We start from the raw sequence: 19,337 nt of genomic DNA, 5'->3' as shown, positions 1-19,337 counted from the left end.
CCTCTAGAGTGGCTACTGAGGCATTGTTGGTTTAGATTCTAGAAGGGGACTGAGCAGTCACAGGGGTCCAAAGTCTAGAATGCAGTCAGGTGTTAGAGATACCTGCTTCGGACTCTAGAGAGGATGGAACAATAGCTGGACACTGTAAAAGACTAAAACTCCCAAACAGATGATCTAAAGGACATGAGGATATACCACAAAAGTAAAACCCCAGATGGGAACACTTCTGGAAACCAGAAAATAGGAGAGCAGTTTCTTTGAGGAGATACTAATACATATATGCATTATTTCTGAAGGCTCAGAAAGTGATACAATTACAAAGACCAGTGGGACAAGCTGCAATTCAGTGGCTGCTCTTAATAATGACAGTGTAGATGGACCAACACCAAAACTCAGACAGGACTTTAGAACATTAAGAAGACAAGAAGAACAGGGACGAGGACTGGGTCTGGGGTCTGCTCCTGACTCTTCTCCTGGGTAAACATTCCAAACATTCTTAAACTTCCTGGATACTGGAGTTCACATTTTGATTTTTTTTTTCTGTCTGAAATATGCTTGCTTGTTATTGCCATCCTGTTCCTTTGTCTTGATAAGGGTGCTTTGAGCTCTTGAGTGCTATATTAGTTTCCTTGCTGCATCAAAATGACTACAAACACAGAAGCTTAAAACAACACTCATTTATTAGCTCCAAGTTCTGTAAGTCAGAAGTCTAGACACAGCCTGGCTGGGTTCTTAGCTCAGCATCTCATAAAAGTGAAGTCAAGTCATTTGCAAGTTATGTTCTCATCTGGAGTTCTGAGCTCTGTTCCAAGTTCTTTCAGGATGTTGACAGAACTCAGTTCTTTGCAGGTGTAGAATTGAACTCCCTGTTCCCTTGCATACTTTTAAGCAAGGACTATTCAGCTTCCACAGATCACTCTCAGTCCCTTTCTGCATGGCTCCCTTCAACTTCCAAATGAGCATAGAAAATTTCCCTCATGCTTCAAATTTCTGACTTCCTCATTTATCACTAGATAGGAAAAAAAAAAAAAAAACTATCTGCTTTTAAAAGACTTATGTGATTTGGTCAGGTGAACCCAGATAATCCCCTTGTCTAAGGTCAACTGATTTGACACCTTAATTACATTTTTAAAATCCCTCCAAAGAGGTACCTAGATTAGTGTTTGGCTGAATAACTGCAAAAAGGTACTGATATCCCAGGGTTTTGGAATCTTGTGGTCCATCTTAGAAGTCTGTTTACCGCATGCATGAATAAGTTGATTAGACACATTTACTTTTTGGATTCAACAAGTCAATAGAATGCATGACCAAGAGTAGCAGTATTTTTCCCAGATTATATAATTTAAACAATAACTCAGACCAGGAAGGAGAAAAAAACAAAAACAAACAAACAAAAAACCAGCTTGGTTTTCTCAGAAGATAGCTAGTTCAGGCAGTTGTACTACCCAGTGTCATTTCTAAATTTAATGTCCCTGACTGGCTAATGGAAGTCATTGGTGATTGAAGCCTTATTGTGGACCACAGAAGTTTAGATAAGAAAGTGGCACTGTTATTCTCTTTTACCTGACATCTTACCTGACTGAATATGCTACCACTACTAGTGTTTAGTACTGAGGCTTGGGCTTTATTTTTTATATCCCTCTGGAGAGGAAAACAAAATCAATTTGACTTTATTACAGGGTATCAATGAGTTAGAAAAACTCTAGTACAAATGTGAACTGTTGGCAGATGTACAATCCATATAAAGATGACTTTTGGATAATAGGCTCTGCTGAGAAAACTGCTTACATTGCATCCAATGCCATCTGAACTCAACTGACTAAAGAAAAATGGACTTTGACAGAGGACATAATCTAAGACTCCGCCACCCAAGTGTTCATCTTGGAAGCTGTCTGAACTATAACCTAAGAACATTAAAGGCAAACTATTAACAGCTACTCAGGAGATGCAACACTTGATTAGTCATTTTGGATATTGTAAGCAGCACTCTTACTCCCAGGAATATTAAAACAATCTCTACATCATGTCAATAGACACATGGTCAAATTTAAGTGGAAATCTCTATAGAAAGAAGCCTCAAAAGCAGTACAGACAATAACAAATTAAGTTTAGTTTCTGTATTACTTTTTACATTGCATTCAGAGCTAACCACAACTTTATACCAATTTATTTATCACCCAGATCATTGCTAAAATTTCCTAAATTGTCTTTTTGCCTTTACCTTCTTACAATCTCTTTCTATTCAGCAACCCATGTAATTTTTTAAAAATATGTCAGATTATCTCACTTTTCTGTTCAAAACCCTCCCTGACTTCCCATCTCATTCTGAGTAAAATGCAAGATTCTTGCACAGAGCTCTCACATCTTGGCACCGAATCAAGTATCTTACCTTATTTCCTGCTATTTTCCCCCTGCTCATTGTACTTTAGTCATGTAGATCTCCTTATTTTAAGAGAATATACCAAGTAAACTCCTGGTTCAGAGCTTTGTGGTGATTGTTGCCCCATTCTGTGGCTCTTTTATCCCTCATACACTAAAGCCTCACTTCTTCACTCTTTTAGTTTTTTTTTTTTCTCAAATGCCACATTTTTCATGAAGCATTCTAACCTATTTAAAATGGCAGCATCACTTGCCCCTCAGAAATCTATCCTCTTCCCTTGCCTTATTTTCTCCTTAGCACTGAAGAACAGTCATATTATGTGTCACCTTCTAATTTTGGGGTCTGTCTCCTCCATTAGAACATAAGATCTCTGAGGGCAGAAAGCTCTGTATATTTTATGCCCTGCAAAATTACCAATGACTGGAGCAATGCCTGACACATAGTCAGCACTTGACAAATATTTGTTGAATGAATCGAGTTAATAAACATAAGGTAGTATCTCAAATATCAAAATCTAATGGCCTGTCTAATAAATGATATTGGTAAGGGCACAACAGCCATTTCAGAAAAATAAAATTGGAGCCATACTGTAACTTATAACATGAAATTACCTTATAACATAATAATTTTCAAAGAGTCAAAGGTATAAACATGAAACAAAAACCATACAATACTAGAAGAAAATTTAGAAATATAATTTCATAACTTCAGAGTAAGGAACCTTTTATAACTATGACCCAAATTCCAAGAGCCGTAAAAGAAAAGATTAATGAATTATACCACAAAAACTAAATTCCAACCATAGGGCAAACACTGATAAATAAACTCTAAAGGTAAATGACAAAGTGAAAAAAAAATATTTATAATCAACAGAGTAGAAAAAATTATTAATCTCTCTAATATGTGTGTCTATAAATGGATATGAAAATGACCAACCTAGTAGAAACTATGGGCAAAAGATATGAACAAACAATTCATTGTAAAGGAGATAAAAAGGGCTTTTAAATGTGAAAAGCTGCTCAATAAGTGAAATGCAAAATCTAAATATATAGAGGTTCAATAAAGACCTGACAGTTTGATAACAACTTTATCGTCAAGGGTGTGGGGAAATAGGCAGTCTCATTAAATGCCAGTAAGAATATATATTGTACATAGTACAATCCCTATGGAGGAAAATTTAGCAAGATCTAACAAAATATAAATCCATATGCCCTTTGCCTCAGTAATTTCATTTTTAAGAATATATACTTTAGACATTCTAGTACTTGAACCAAATTATGGATAGTCAAGTGTAACATATATTCATTAAAGCAATATCTGTAATAGAAACATACTGACAACTTTTCAAATGAACATCAATAGTGAACTGCGTTAAATAAGTTGCATTAAAGTAAATGAAAAATAAGAAAGGTCTTTATATGTAATGTGCAAAAATTTTTAAGTAGAGAAGCCAACAGCAAAACAGAGGTTATGATATAGAATTGTGTTAAGAAAGTAAGGGGAAACTGCATCTTTGTATCTTCTTGTATATAAGTTTTCAAAACTTTGGAAAAATATTCAGGATGTTAAAAACAAGAACTACCTGTATGATGAAGTGATGAAACATGTAGGTAGGGCAAGAGTAGAGGGGGAATATTTCACTACCTGACAATTTTTGAACTGTGTGAATTTCCCTATTCATAAGTCAATATTGAAATAAAAAATAAGCTCTCTACAAAGTTCAGATCAGTTATTCTAATCATATTAAACCATATGCCGTTCTCCAACATTAGCTCTCAGGTCTTCATGCTCTTCATGAGGGATATTTCAAAACTGATTGTGCAATAAGATCTTAGCCAGCAGCTTCTACTGAAGTCCTACCTTTTTCCCATTCATATACCAGAATAAAACAAAACAAAACAAAACAAAAACAAAATAAACAGATAAAAACAAATCGTAGAAACTAAGACAGAATGAAAATGGAATGTCAGAGCTCTGGAAGAATGTCCATAAACTATTAAAAAACGGAGATAGATTTAAAGGCAATCCCTGATTTTAATTTATGGCCCAAGAGAGTCCAATGTAAACATTAAAATCTATTTAAACATTATACAAATCAAAACGCAACACACCAGAACAAAGAGGGATTACAAAATTTCACCCAATAAACAAAACCACAGAGTATTATTTGTTGAAGGAACTGAGAATGCTGCTATCATGTAATAGGTGCACAATCAATTTTCCTGCTATCTGAGAATGTGTCTCCCTTATCACAGATCCCTATAGATAAAATCAAAAAGTGCCTCCCAAATGAGACCACATCAAGGGAGATTATTAAAAATAAGATATTTAGTATTTCAGTAAAATTAATATCATTTTCTAGGTTTTTTAATTTTTATTATTCTAAAAACTATGTCTTATAACACCCTTCATTTGATCATCTAATCTATGTTAAAGTATTTGCATCAGTTGTCATTGGTATCTTCATTTAATATTCATAAGAAAAAAGGGAAAAAAACAGTTGGATACATGATGACCAAGGTAGCTTTGCATAGGAAATTTTCAAAATAGAACAGCAAAATTCACTCAGTTTATTTAATTGAATTAGAAATGCTTTAAAACTGTCTTCTTGAAAGTATCCCAAAAAACAAAGTTTTAATCAGATGACTCTAAAATAATCTGAATGTATAGGAATGTTTTATGTCTACATTACTCAGATATTTTAAAAGCAAGGATAAAAGTGACTGACATTTTGTTGCATTGCATTTTAGAAAGATTTTTCATTTGAAAATATTTCCAGACATTTAACAAGTCCAAAATGTGACAAGATTTATACTTTCTCAATTTAGATGTCTAATTTGACTAATGAGGCAAGGCTTTTCATTTGAAAATGTTTCCATTTGGGGTTTATTTTGGCTTAATCCTTCTTAAAATCAAGGCAATAACACAGATTACCCATTTTGACATCACTTTCTCTTTTCTCTTGTCCTGTACCTGGCATTTTATTATTTGTTTATTACTTGGGTAGCGGTGGCCACTGAGACTATCCATCAGTTGTTAAATCGTTACATAATTTATTTAAATCTCCTGACTTCTGCTTCTTGATATTCAATCACCATCAATAACAGAAAGTATCATTTTTCCCTTTTTTCTCCATTTATAAAGACAACCATTAGAATAAATTGTTTGAGGATGTCATCCAACAGAAGCAAGGAAAATAAAAATACAGAAACCAAATAGTAAGCACCTACCCTCTTGTTTGATATAAACTGTATATCCCCTAATCGGCTTTCCAGTATATACTTTTAACCTTTATGTAAGCAATCAATAATTATAATGATAAGATAATCTGTAGAAAAAGATACTGTTAAAAAGAAGCGACAGGCCCAAACTGAAGTCATCTGTGCTGAGCCCCACATCAGCAAACCAAGAATACCTAACTTAACTGCAATTTTCAACCTCTCCCAGAATTGTACCTTTAACCATTCAACCTGCTGTGAAAATTAATAAACAGAAACCTCATTTAAAATGGAGTCAGGAGGTGGGAAGGGAGAACTCTCATGCATATGTCACTCAAAGCATACTATTGCCTCCAATAGTAAGAGATGTACCTTGCATCTTTGATAGGAAGTGATAACTGTATTACTACCTGAGCAGGAGGAAGAAAAGATTCCTCATTGTCCAGTAACAGCTCAGCCAATGGGAGACTGCCATAATTCAGCCAATGGAAAGTCACTATACTTAGAACATTCAGTTTCTTCCAGGGTACTCTGTTTACAACAGCCCCTCCCAAGTTCATTAAGGAGCCTTTCTTCTCATTCGTTTCTCTGGATTTGCATGTGATTTGCCATTAAACCATGTGTCCTGAATTTCAATTCTTTTTGTTCCTGTATAAACCCATTTTCCTGGAGAAATATCTGGCTGTCTATTTATATAAGGTCAACACTGAAATTACCTGGTCAGCACTAGTGAGATAATCTGCCTGATGAGCCCCTTCTGTTCCCCTTAGGGGCCTTGTGAGAGTGACCATACATGAAACAATGCATTCTTTGCTAATCGTTTTATTTTTCTGCCCCTTTCTCTCTTTAAAACCTTCTGTTCTGTATAGCCCTTTGGAGCTCCTTTTTTTTATTTGCTAGATAGAATGCTGACCGATTTATGAATTGTTCAATAAAGTCAATTAGCTCTTTAAAATTTACTGGATTGAATGTTTGTTATTTAACACAAGCATTCTGATAATCTTCCCAAATTGACAGCCCACCTGGAGTTGCTTTATTTCAACCGATGTAACTTTTGCATAATACTACCCCAGATTTGATTAGATGATTAGAAATGACAGTTACTTTTAAAGGAAGAGTAGAACAGGGTCAGAAGAAAGGAGCAATAGAGAAATGCTCAGAGCAGAATTGCAAGGGTCAGTGATGAAGGCGGCATCAGTCATTTTATAATTCATAGAGTGACTTCTACAAAGCAAAATAAGAAAGAAAGTTGCTTAAATGTAAATCTTTAGAAAAGGAGAAAATTTGAAGGTGAGATACTCTAAGCAAGCATATTCACAAAGGAAATTATAGGGTTTGTTGTAAGCAGCTTGTAGCACACAAAGCCAAGTGACCCTAGTCATAATTCTGCTGCCAATGCTTTTGCATTTCTCTAGCATTTTCTCTTTGACAGTGAGCTGATAGGCAGAAACACTTAATTCCCAGTTCATTGACAGACCTTCATTTAAAACAGACATGAAAAACAACAGTCTACAAGACAAATCCCCCCAAAATTCAGGGTAAGAAAATAATGGACTGAAATCATTTATATTGCCACTCAAAAGAGAAGAAGGTTAACATATAGAACATGCAAAAGATTCACTATCGAGTTATAAAGAGTATTACAAAATCAAGAAATTGCAGTATCAATCATCCAGTAGAATGCTGGAATTTTTAATGAGTTCATATCTGTGGAAGTAAGTGAAAAAAGCTTATGCATTTTTCCTCTAAAATGCATGCCTAATTCATTGTTTAAAGCATGTCTGTGATTATTAGCTTTTTAATGGAATGCATATAATCTAAAGATGAGGCCGAATTCCTTATCTCACCAGAAATATTTAACAATGAAAATAAAGAGAGGTGGATTTTAGCTTTGAGTCTTCTATCCTATATTTGTTTTATGCTAGTTTACTCACTGGGTTTCTTTTGTAGGGTGTGCAGAGGCATGGCATGCTCTACTCTGAGATATGTTCTTGCTTCTCATTTTATAATTGTTTGTTTGGTTATCACATAGCCCAGTGAGGCAGGGCAATCAATGGTTCATAAAAAGCACACTCTTTTCTGAAAAACTGAGACACTGACCAAACTTTATAGCATTAATAAAATCAGATATTTTTTTCAAACATTGAATTTTCTCCTCTGGAATACTACTTTAATGGTATGGTGAAAGATCACTGGACTCAGACTCTGACATTCGAGACTCAAATTGGCTATATCTTAACAAGAGCTTTGTATCTTTGTATAAATTTTATCCTCAATTTTCTCATCCGTAAAGTTAAAGTACCCTTTGATTCTCTACCAATTCTATCATCCTGTAATGTTACTAGTGAAATCTACATATAAATCATGGGAGCTGTCTTATAAAAAGGGTGATGATGTAAAACAAGGATAAAGGAAGAGGAATGTGTGATTATGACAGCAAGCAAATTCATGGCAGTTGTGATTCACGACTGTCATAACTGAAAGTGTTTTAAACTCTGTAGTCATTGGTTTCCTCAACTGTAAAAGAGAAAAGCGCTCTAGGTCAGAGGTTTTTAATACTCTGGTTTACCTTTCATTTTTCCACCACAAATTGTTAATGAGGAATGAATAACCACCATTAATGTTTTATAGCATGTGTAAAGGATGGCATGACATTTAGCAAAACAGCTGATGCCATTAAATAATCCAAGAATGTGTGTGGTCTTAAAATTCTTATAAACATAGGAAATCATTAGAATCATAAAATTTTAAAACTAGGAGGGAGTAGATGTCATCTAACTTAATTATATGTATATTATATATTATATATATTATATAAATATTATTCACTTCAGTCTATAGTTTGAAAAAATCTATGCTATATATATTCAAGGTATACTCTCTCAGTTGTCCTTGGCCACATGCTAATCTCATGGATCTCAAAGACAGAGGTGTCTGAAATTCTCTCCTCAGAGTCCTAACTACGGCCTTGAAAGTACTCTTACAAAATAAATTAGTTACTTTCATCTAGTAAATAAATCATCACTTCAGTCTATAGTTTGAAAAAATCTGTGCTATATATATTCAAGGTATACTCTCTCAGTTGTCCTTGGCCACATGCTAATCTCATGGATCTCAAAGACAGAGGTGTCTGAAATTCCCTCCTCAGAGTCCTAACTACGGCCTTGAAAGTACTCTTACAAAATAAATTAGTTACTTTCATCTAGTAGAGTGGCTATAATCATGTAAGCATGGATTAGTAAGTATTCTGGGCCTTTCTTGATAAGTCCTATTGGATGGCTTAGGGAAGGAGACCTTGAAGTTCTTAGTTGAGATCAGGAAGATGACTCCTTCAGGTAGCAGTTGTGAATTGTTGCCAAGTTTCCTAGGCATATTTTTTTTCAGTTCTAAAAATATTTATAAATTATTCTGAATATATCAGAAATTGAAGGGTTCAGAATGTAGGAAGCCAAACTTTGGATGAAGAAGAGGTAATAAATAATAAATGCAGATATACTGTAGAGCAACAACATTGAATTAAAGGGCTCAGAGAGACAGATTGGAAGGTTCTTGGAGTTAGAGAGAACTGAGTTCTTAAATCCACACACTAATCCAAGATAGAGCATGACAGGCAGATGTGCAGCAGGTAGGAAATGGCACAGAAACACTTAATGTCTGGCTATATTGTATGGAATCTCTTTCTTATGATCCTGACTGGTAGGTTAACTACTACATCATCAACATATCTAAGTCTCCATAACCTTCTTATAGTTACCTTAAGAGACAGAGGTGAGGTCAATGCTTGAAGATGAAATAGCCATACATATAGGGGCTTGCCTAGTAAATAGGGACATGAAGAGACACCACAGGGAGAACCAAAAGATTCCTGTTATGGAGGTGTGGGGAATGTGACAAAAGTTGTTTAAATTTCCATGTTCATTTGTAGGAGGCAATAAATCTCAATAGTTAACCACGAAGATGTCAGACTACGATTAAATCCTGTCTCCATCAATTAATAGCTATAGATTTTGGGTCAAGTCACTTAACTTTTATGAAACTAAATATGTCACATGTAAAATGGAACAAATAGAGTGCCTACCTCATAGGGTTGGTGTCAGGATTAAAGTAATCCACATAAGGCAGAACTGTGCTTGCAAAGCAGTAAGAGCTGAATAAATGCAAGCTATCATTTTATGTAGAAGTCGTGCCCCATTCTCTCCATCTATGCAATTTTTGTTTGATGAAGGTCCTCTGGGCTTAAGTTACCTGGTTCTAGGTCCATGTTAACAGCAGTCGTCTAAAAAGAATAGTTGGTGTATTGTTTTAGTATTGTAGTAGCTACTTTATAAGGCACTATTCTTACAGAAACCAAGAATTCATGTATTATGAATTCATTCTAAAGGCATAGCAACCACAGCTGTGTGGCAAGTGCAGAATTAGACTCACATTGTTCTCAAACACTAAAATCAAATTAAGTGGTTGTACTATTAATAGCACTACTTATTCAGCTCCTTTCCTCTTTAAAGCACTTTATAAATATTAACTAATTAATCCTCACACTCTTATGAGGTAGGTAAATAATTGTTAGCTCCCTGTTTGAGGAAACTAAGGTTGAGGTTAAGTGGTTTGCTTGCTCAGGGCAATAGAGTGAGGCAATAAGTCCCAAATTAGGGCATTTTAATTTATTTTGGACACTTTATCGAATTTTTCGTGGTAATTTATTATATCGTATTACTCTACATTATTTCTGTTATAAAATGAATGGAAACATGTAATTCATTGTTGAGTGAATAAAAATAGGTAAAAAATACTCAAGAATTGTTTCCTATAGCTCACTATAACACCAAGAACTTATAGATCATGAACCTAACTAGCCAGAAATCACCAGTCATTTCATTTGGCATCTTTATTCTTTACAAATGCACACACACGCGTGCGCGCACACCCCCACACCCACACCCACACACACACACACACACACACACACACACACACACCCCTAATTTCCCATAACAGAATTTAGGTTTCTTAATTTTAGAAGCCATAAAACCATATCTTATTCACCTTGATATCTCTAAAACCATATTTTAGTAAGATACTACCTTTTGGTATGATAAGTATTTAAGAAACACATCTTTTTCAGTATCTTCTTAATTATTATTTCTTCTTCTACTCTCAATCCTTATCTTGTCCATCCTCCACATTGCTTAATTTTAAGTAACAGAACATAAACATGATTAATCTCTCTCTCTTGTTCAAAGTCACAAATGCTTCCATGTTTCTGCCTCCACCTTCATGCCCTTCTCTGTTCTTTTATAGCACTTTTGTAATGTGGAATTCATTGACACATATTTTTACCATAGCACTTAAAACCTTATAACATAACTCCTTATATGTTTTATGATTGTTCCGTGAGGGCAGATAAGATATATCCCAAACTAAACATTGTCTCAGTGGATGACACAGAGTAAGTGTTCAATGACACAAAGTAAGTATTCATTAACTACATAGTAAATGAAGAAATAGTGATAGAATTAAAGATTCTATGCTGCCTTCTTCCAAGGCAATTTTGCTATTAGCTTATTACTTATGAATTTCCTCATGTTTAACTTTGATGTCCACCAAAAGAAAAACTTCGTAGTTTTTTCTCACTTGGACTTTCTTATCTTCTTTATTTTCTGTAATCCATATATCATCATAATCTCTGTCTCCTCCTATAATCTCCTATTTGGCAAACTACTGTGACAATGGGTATATACTGGGTTAATAGTTAGAAAAGAAGTTTTCTAAATGTAAATGAATAATTTCAGCAGAAATTTCTGATACACCATCCACATAATTAACACTTCACACTACCTTTACATGAAACCAAATAGGCTCTTACTTATTTTATTTGCTTGCCTTAATTATAAACGTAAATCAAATTATTATTTTTTTGAAACCTTGAACCAAGTGACATGATAGTTTTTCTGCTGCTCCATAAATGACTATTTAAAAAAGCTGAGGAGAAAATTGTTTAAAGTCTGTGAGGCTATGGTACCCTGACCATCATCTCAGGCCCTAACTAATCCCTAGGCTATGTAAGTGCAGAGAACAAGGGAGATTTTCAGAACCATTAGTTTTCAGTCTAGCAGGGAAGTACAAAGCCACGTAAAGGGAGCTCCAAGAGAATTCCATATAGAGATTTGTTGACTGCAAGACAGCAAGATTGGTATCTCCTACCCTGAATAGACATGTGATATACAGCATTCTCCCTGGTCTAATTTGTATGCTTATGTAAACAATGGTAGAAGAGAATTGCAGACTATATGGAGGTAGATAATAGAGAGTTGCTCAGTGGAGCAGCCTGTACTCCCAGGCTGACGTGACATGAATACATGAGTTTTACATGAGCTGAGTAGGCAGCATGCAAAGTAGTAAGACTTTAGCCATCTTGTCAATATCTTACTCCTGAAAAAGAAGACCCTGGAAGCTAGAGGAAGGGGTGAACTTCCTAGGGTGAGATCTCAAAAAGATTGAAGTGAGAGATTGTACAGGGACCTGTGCAATGAAGAGACCCTGAAATACATTCTAAAGAGCTTACATGTGCATTCCACAGGATCTGGAAGCCTACTGTAGAGAGGGCTAGAGGATGTTAACCAGAGCAGCAGCTGAACAAAATAAGGACAAAAACAATTCAAATTACTCAAATCCCAAAGCATCAGCAAGATAAGAGAATCCACAGGAAAGGAAGAAAGAATAAAGTCACAGCTCACTTTCCATCATAACTGAAGAGAGGTGAAAAACTCCCATTATCTATTGGGGTTCAGTGGTCCACAGGGGACCAAGTCTCAAGTATTCTACATAGCAATTCAAGTTCATTCTCCCTGAAATTTTTTTCCACTGAGGCTTTCATACTAGCTTACTTCAAGTTCCTCAAGCTGAAGCTTGGGGGTGGCTGGGAAATAGGATGAAGTAACCATTGACTTGAATATAAGATTTAAGTTTCCAAACAGAGTAAAGTAGACAGGAATGAAAATGACTGAGAAGCTATGATATCTTCCCGAGATATCATTAATGGCCTGGAAAGGCAGGTTTGACAGAACATGGCTGAAAGCAGCCATTGGCAAGAAATAAAACCATTTCATACTTACATCTTCACTGAATTCAGTCTGTTCAGCAAACTGGTTAGAATGGCATTTAGTAATTACTCAACAAAATTGTTAGTTAACTGTTTTTAATATCTAATTCTTCTAACGTTATAGTTTAAGAGTAAGTCACCTGTAATGTTGTTTCTGAAAAATAATAATCTGTTTCAGATTCTTGATTACATTGACATGGTGCTTTTCTTTACAATGACCGTTTATTTTGGTAATTTCTGCTGTCTTTCTTAAATGTTCCACCAGTAGTAAATTCTTAATATGAATAAATGGATCGATGGTCATGGAATATAAGATTTCAATGGAATATTCATGATTGTCTAGTAAATTGTAAACCACCTATTTTCAGGAACTAATAAAGGGGTGCTCTCATGCTATGCACACCCAACAAGATTGCTTTAAATCCCTTCCATACTCTTCTTATCTGTATACTTTCAATTTTCTGTCCTAAGGATTTTAAAGACACAAGAAATATGATATAACTTTTCATCACACAGAGTTCTTAAGCCAATGAATCTGAAAGACAGTCTGTCTTGGTCCCCCTACTATGCATGCAGATAAGATAGTTTTATCTAATGCCTTTGACTTCAGGATAACTCTAATATCAGTTCTATAGCTGTTCTCTCTAGTCAAAAACCTGTCTACAAAATCTATGATATTTTTGTTTGTTTTTTGTACATTTTGAAATTACCAGTACATTTATTGGATACTTCTATTCACGACTTATGTCATACTAAAAACAGAGAAATTCAGACAACACAGCCAGCTCCCAGGGAGCACAGTATATTCTCTTCACAGCCAATATGCTGCCCTTACAGTCTCCAGAATGCCAAAGGGGGGAAGAAATTGATGAAAATAGCTGTGATGATTCTTGAATAAATTTAAAAATTATGAGATATGGAGGAGAACAGCCTTTCCAGTAATCAAGCACATGTCTTATTATTTCTTAACCCCAGAGTGATATAAGTTCAATGCATTCAATTTTAGAAATCTAATTGCAGTGAATTCAAGAAGATACATATTTCTCTAAGCAATAAATAGAGCCATTTCTTTTTTCCTTCTCTGAAAGATAAAAGGACCGGTGCTAGAAAACAGCTGCAACTCCAAAAACATAGGCTCTGTATCTCAGAATACATGGTTTGAGTTTTTTTCTAAGTGGACTAAATGAATAGCCAGTTTCATTTCTCCGTCCCCAGGAAAAGGATGCAAACAGAGCATCCTTTCAAACAGCTGCAAATATGAATGATTAAAGTGATTCAGACAATGGAAGAATGAAACCTGCATTTGCAGATGTCACCTTCAAAATAGTGTGGAGTCGACAGCTTTGTTTCTTTCAGCTCCCACCACCTAAGAACAAGTAAACTGATTTCGAAATGAGGAATCTATATATTCATTTTCGTGAAAAATACCAGCCAATCCTGGACTCTGCAGTTTTGTTGTTTATCCAGAGGTCGATGCACTGCAATGGTATTTCTATAACCATAAAGTTGATTTTATCTTTAGCAGTCAATTGAATGCAAAGATATGTAAACAGAATTCTCAGTAATTTTGACTATCATGTAATTTCATAGGGCTTTAGTATCTCTTCAAGATTATTACTTTAAGTGCATTTCTCTGATTTTCTATTTGATTTTGACTGGTTTTCTTTTTAAATTACCCCATGTGAAAAATGCCAATAGAAATCATCAATAAATGTGTAGTAAAGTTCTGTTTTTACAAATCTTAATTCCCATAATTTTTAAGATGAAAGGAGGTATTTTGTGGAGGTGGAGATTGGAATTGTATTAGTAGCAGAGAGTATTTTCACCCTATTTCTTAAAGCATCATCAAGACTGTTTAGAATTAAGTTTTCTGTGAGTTGCCAGTGTTTCTTTACGTCACGGAAAAATCACTTCTGGCTTTTGTGGAATTCTTAGTCTCCATTTTATATCCTACAGTTGTATTCCTTATCTCCATGCCCACATCCAATCAAAATAGCATTCAACACAGGAAGCTGTATGTAGTAGAATTTTAATGAAAGCTAAGATGTAATGGTTAAGTGACAGCATATAAAATAGAAAGTTGAAAATAAAACTTTAAATATATTAATTTTTTTAAATGACCTAGATTTAGTTTCATCAACTTGGGCTCCATCATTCCAAAGTGCCTTTTGGCTCTCACTTCCTCCTCTTTTCTCTGCTCTTCTTCACTTTTCTTCCAAATTCATGTTTATTCCTATGCAGAGAAGTTGGCTGTTTCTTCTTTTCCTCTCTTCAAAATATATCCTCAGCTTCTCACGTTACCTTCCCAAAAAATATTGGATATTTTACTAGATCAAAATAATTTTCTTTTCTTTAAGAACAGTCTTGATGACAGTTGTAAATATAATAATTTTCCTTATACTACACAACAAATAAACCTTATCTCATGCCATTCTATTTCACTCTTACTATGCATTGGCCTTTTTTTTTTCCTTCTCTAGATCACACCAACCTTATTTCCTTCAGAGACTCTTTCCACTTTCCATATGTTCCATTTGATCCATTTGATCCCATATTATTCTCACAGTTTGTATCATCTCATCATTCAAATCTCACCTCAAAAGACATCTTCTCAGAAAATCATTGTTGGACCACTCTATTTAAACTACACTCCCATCACACATGGGCTCTTTTTAGTTTAATGCTGTGTTTATAGCATGTATTCCTGCATATAATTGTTTTGCTTTTTAACTTTTATTTTATTTTCCAGAAGTAAGGTAGCAGGAGCAATATAGCCAAGGTTCCAATATCACCAGCATTGCTACTGTACACACCACAATCTACTGCAGTACATGGGGTATCAGCACGCTGCCACTGTGACAGACTCTCACACATAAATCTCAGTTACTCCTTCATACTCATGTCCGTCACTCCAGACCCAAACTCCTGTATAGGAGTTGCAGGTTGTCCTAGCCCTATATCACAAGCCTTCATCTTGGCTATCAATGAAATAAATAAACATTAATAAGAGAGGATACTATTATTCAATAGGCAAATAAAACACTGTGCCCAAAATGCAAATAACTAACACAGTAAGTTGGTTCTCTAGTATTTTCTTCTTGAAATAAGAGAAGTTAACAGAGCACATTTTCTTTTATTTTTACTTGTTGACTATGTTGAGTAATATTTTCATCTACATGAAACTCCACTGTATAATTATAGTTGAGATAAAGCAAGTATATAGAATACATTTTCCATACTTTGCAAAAAACATATATGTGACCTTTACCTCATAACAATACTACCTATAGACATGAAATTAGTTTTCTACATATGAAATTTAGAAGTACAAGCTGTTCTCCATCTTGTAAAAAAAAAATTATCTGTTCTGCAGCATCCAACAAGAGAAAATGGAAAGAACTCACATTTAGGAATTCAGGAGAATTTTTAGATAAAAATAAGTAAAAGCTGTTTTAAATCTAAATTATAAAATCTACCAGTTTTTATATATTACTCACTGATAGAATTTGTGAATTGTCATCATGCAAAAAAAATTTCATTCATGATGATTGCTGCAGTTACCTATTATGGAAATTCCACCTGAACACTTCATTTGTATTCACAGAAGTTGTGGTAGGAAAGGCTACACAATTACTAGGCCATATAATGGTTCCCCTGAGCAAGAGAAGGCCATTCTCTATTCTGAGTTTTCCAGACGTTTGTGATCAGTGTGTGATCAGGACTAATTCTTGCCATTTTAAAAAAATTTCTAAAGTTGTCTGTCATTCCTAAGCTTCAGAAAGGTGAAGGAAATGCTTACGCATACATAAAGGCAATGATACTCATTTGAGTCTCCTTGGTTTGTGATTTAATGTCCGTGCTGTCTAAAATTATTAGACTATATACATTTGAACAAAGACTTCTAGTATTTTGTTATCACATCCGGTTACAGTTACCATTCTCTGTACTTTGGAATGATGAAAAACTAGCTTAGTTATTAGAAGTTCATTTTTATTTATGTTGTAATAACAGCTATCTATGTTGAGCAAGTACTCTATACAAGGTACTTTGTGATTTGTTAATATTCATAACATTTAATCTTCTCAAAAAACCTAAAAGGTTGGTATTTTTCCTCTTATTTTAGAACTAAGAAATGAGATGTTTAAAAAGTGAACTAACCTATTCGGGATCATACTGTTAGAAAGTGACGAAGATTAAACTTGGATACGGGCCTCATGTTCCAGAGCCCATGTTAGTAACAGTCTGTTAAATTGATTTATTTTCAATGAGACAGTAAACATCTGGCCTCTGTTTGGAATTTCCATTCAACTGGGGTCAAATCTACAGGTCTTTATTTAAAATTTTATAATTTATTATAAGATTGCTGAATTTATTATGAAACAATAGGGAAATCATAAAGATAATTAAAATAGGCAGCTCCTATTTTTGTATTTTGAATTCTGTAAATCATCAATGTTTTCCTTGGTGAACCTACTGAAGGTTCCTGTAGCAAAGCTTCTTCAAAGCCAACAGAAAAAGGTAAAAGGAATTAACCCTCCAAGTGTAGTTTTATTATTTTTTTAAGTTCAAGAATTTTTTAGATATTTTATTAAATTTATTGGGGGAATATTGGTTAATAAAATTATATAGGTTTCATGGACACTAATAACACGTTAGTGGCTAGCAGAGGAAAGCGGGGAAGGAGGAGTTAGATAAGGATAAAGGGAGTCAAATATATGATGATGGAAGGTAATTTAACTTTGGGTGGTGAACATGCAATGCAATATACATATGACATATTATCGAATTGTACATTTTAATCCATGTGTTAAAATCAATAATTTCATAAATAATCTTCACCTCCACCTAGCAGAATTTCTGGAACAATTTTTCATACTAGGCAACAGGACTATTTCTGAGCCCCTTTTTGCTTAAGAATTAAAGAAAAAAGCTAAGAAAAGGAAAAAGAGGAACAGTTTTACAAATAGCATTTGCCAAAAATCTATAGCTAGCCTTTCTAAAGATGTGCTCAGATATTTAGATACAGTGACAGGTGTGTGTGAATAGATACAGTAAATAGATATATCAAAATCAATATACTTCAAAATTTTTGATGACCCATCAACTCAAAATTTATCCATCCAAAATTCTTCTCCATTTTTGCTGATGTTCACTCCATCCTTCCAGTTTCTCTGGACAAAACCCTGTGGTTCAGCCAGAACCATCTTCTTTTCTCCCATACCTTACATCCAACCCATCAATGAACCTTGTAGTTTCTATCTTCAAAATACATAAAATTGCTTCAAAATAACCTAGGAACTAGTGAGAAGGTGGGAGATTGGTGGCCTATAGGTAAGTTTCTCTGTGAGTTGATATTGGGCTAAGTGACAGGAGAGCTTCACACTGCTTTTTACTGTTTTTTAATTTTTTTCAGAACGATATGTATACAGAAGCATATGAATATTTGTCTCCTTCAGAGAGACCAGAAGTGGGTAGATAGAGATATGGAGAGAGACAGAGAGAGATAATTCAAACCAATTTGAATCACAAATAGTATTTTCAGAGATAATTGCAACAGCCCTCTATGTACTCTCCTTAACCTTTAGACTTTATTTTTAGTTAAGCAGTCAGAGTAATATTTTGAAATAACTTTCTGCTGAAATTCCTGCAATTAATTGCTCTTCATTTGATCCAAAGTGAAAGTCAAACGTCTTGTCCTTCTCACATGTTTCATTTCTTCCTCACCCTATTTCAGCCATACTGGCATGCTCTTCCTTGATCACATCGGGCTGCTAACTTAGAGCCTCTGACTCTCTTCTTTGTACCAGAAGAGCTTTGCCTGTATCTCATCATAGCTTTCTCCTTTCTCTCACTTCCTTCAATAAAGTCTACTTTTTTAACTGTATTATACGCCACTTCCACCTCTGACACCCCCTACCCTGCTCTACATTGTGTGTGTGTGTGCGCGCTAAAGAATTTATCTAGTTGTAATATACTATACAAAATGATGTATTTCCCATCTTATGTTTGTTTTTCTCCTCTCTTCTGGAGTATTATCTCCAGAGGACGAGAAATGTTTTGATCATTCTTCTACCCTAAGTATCTGGAAGATGCCTGGCTCGTAATATGTACTCGATTATATTTGTCAAATGAAGAGCTAAATGAATGATTTGTGGGAAAGTTTAGAGAATTTAATATGCTGCTTAACCTCAAGATAATCATGCTAAGCGAAATAAGCCAGACTGAAAAAGTAGAAAATCACATGATTTCTCTTATATGTGGGATATAAACCTAAAAGCAACAAATGAACAGGGACATGGACAATGGACTAGTGGTTACCAGACAGTAGTGGGTGGGGGAAGAGGGGAGAGGTAGATGAGATAAAAGGGGTCAAATATAGGGGAGTAGAGGAAGGGTGAAGTGGGTAAAGGGGATCAAATATATGGTAGCTGAAGGAAACGGGACTCTGGGTAGTAATCACACAATAGAATATATAGATGTCAAATTATAATGTACATCTGAAAATTATATAATTGTATTAACCAATGGTACCCTAATAAACTTAATTAAAAAATAATAATAAATAAATAAAAAATATCACTTGGGAACTGCATTTAATTAATACAGGTTTATCAACAACTTTACTAAACTGTTAAGTAAT

Source organism: Pteropus vampyrus, unplaced genomic scaffold, assembly GCF_000151845.1.
Source record: "Pteropus vampyrus isolate Shadow unplaced genomic scaffold, Pvam_2.0 Scaffold115, whole genome shotgun sequence".
Lineage (NCBI taxonomy): Eukaryota > Metazoa > Chordata > Mammalia > Chiroptera > Pteropodidae > Pteropus > Pteropus vampyrus.
The sequence above is the reverse complement of the archived record's forward strand: the minus strand, read 5'-3'. Positions refer to the sequence as shown.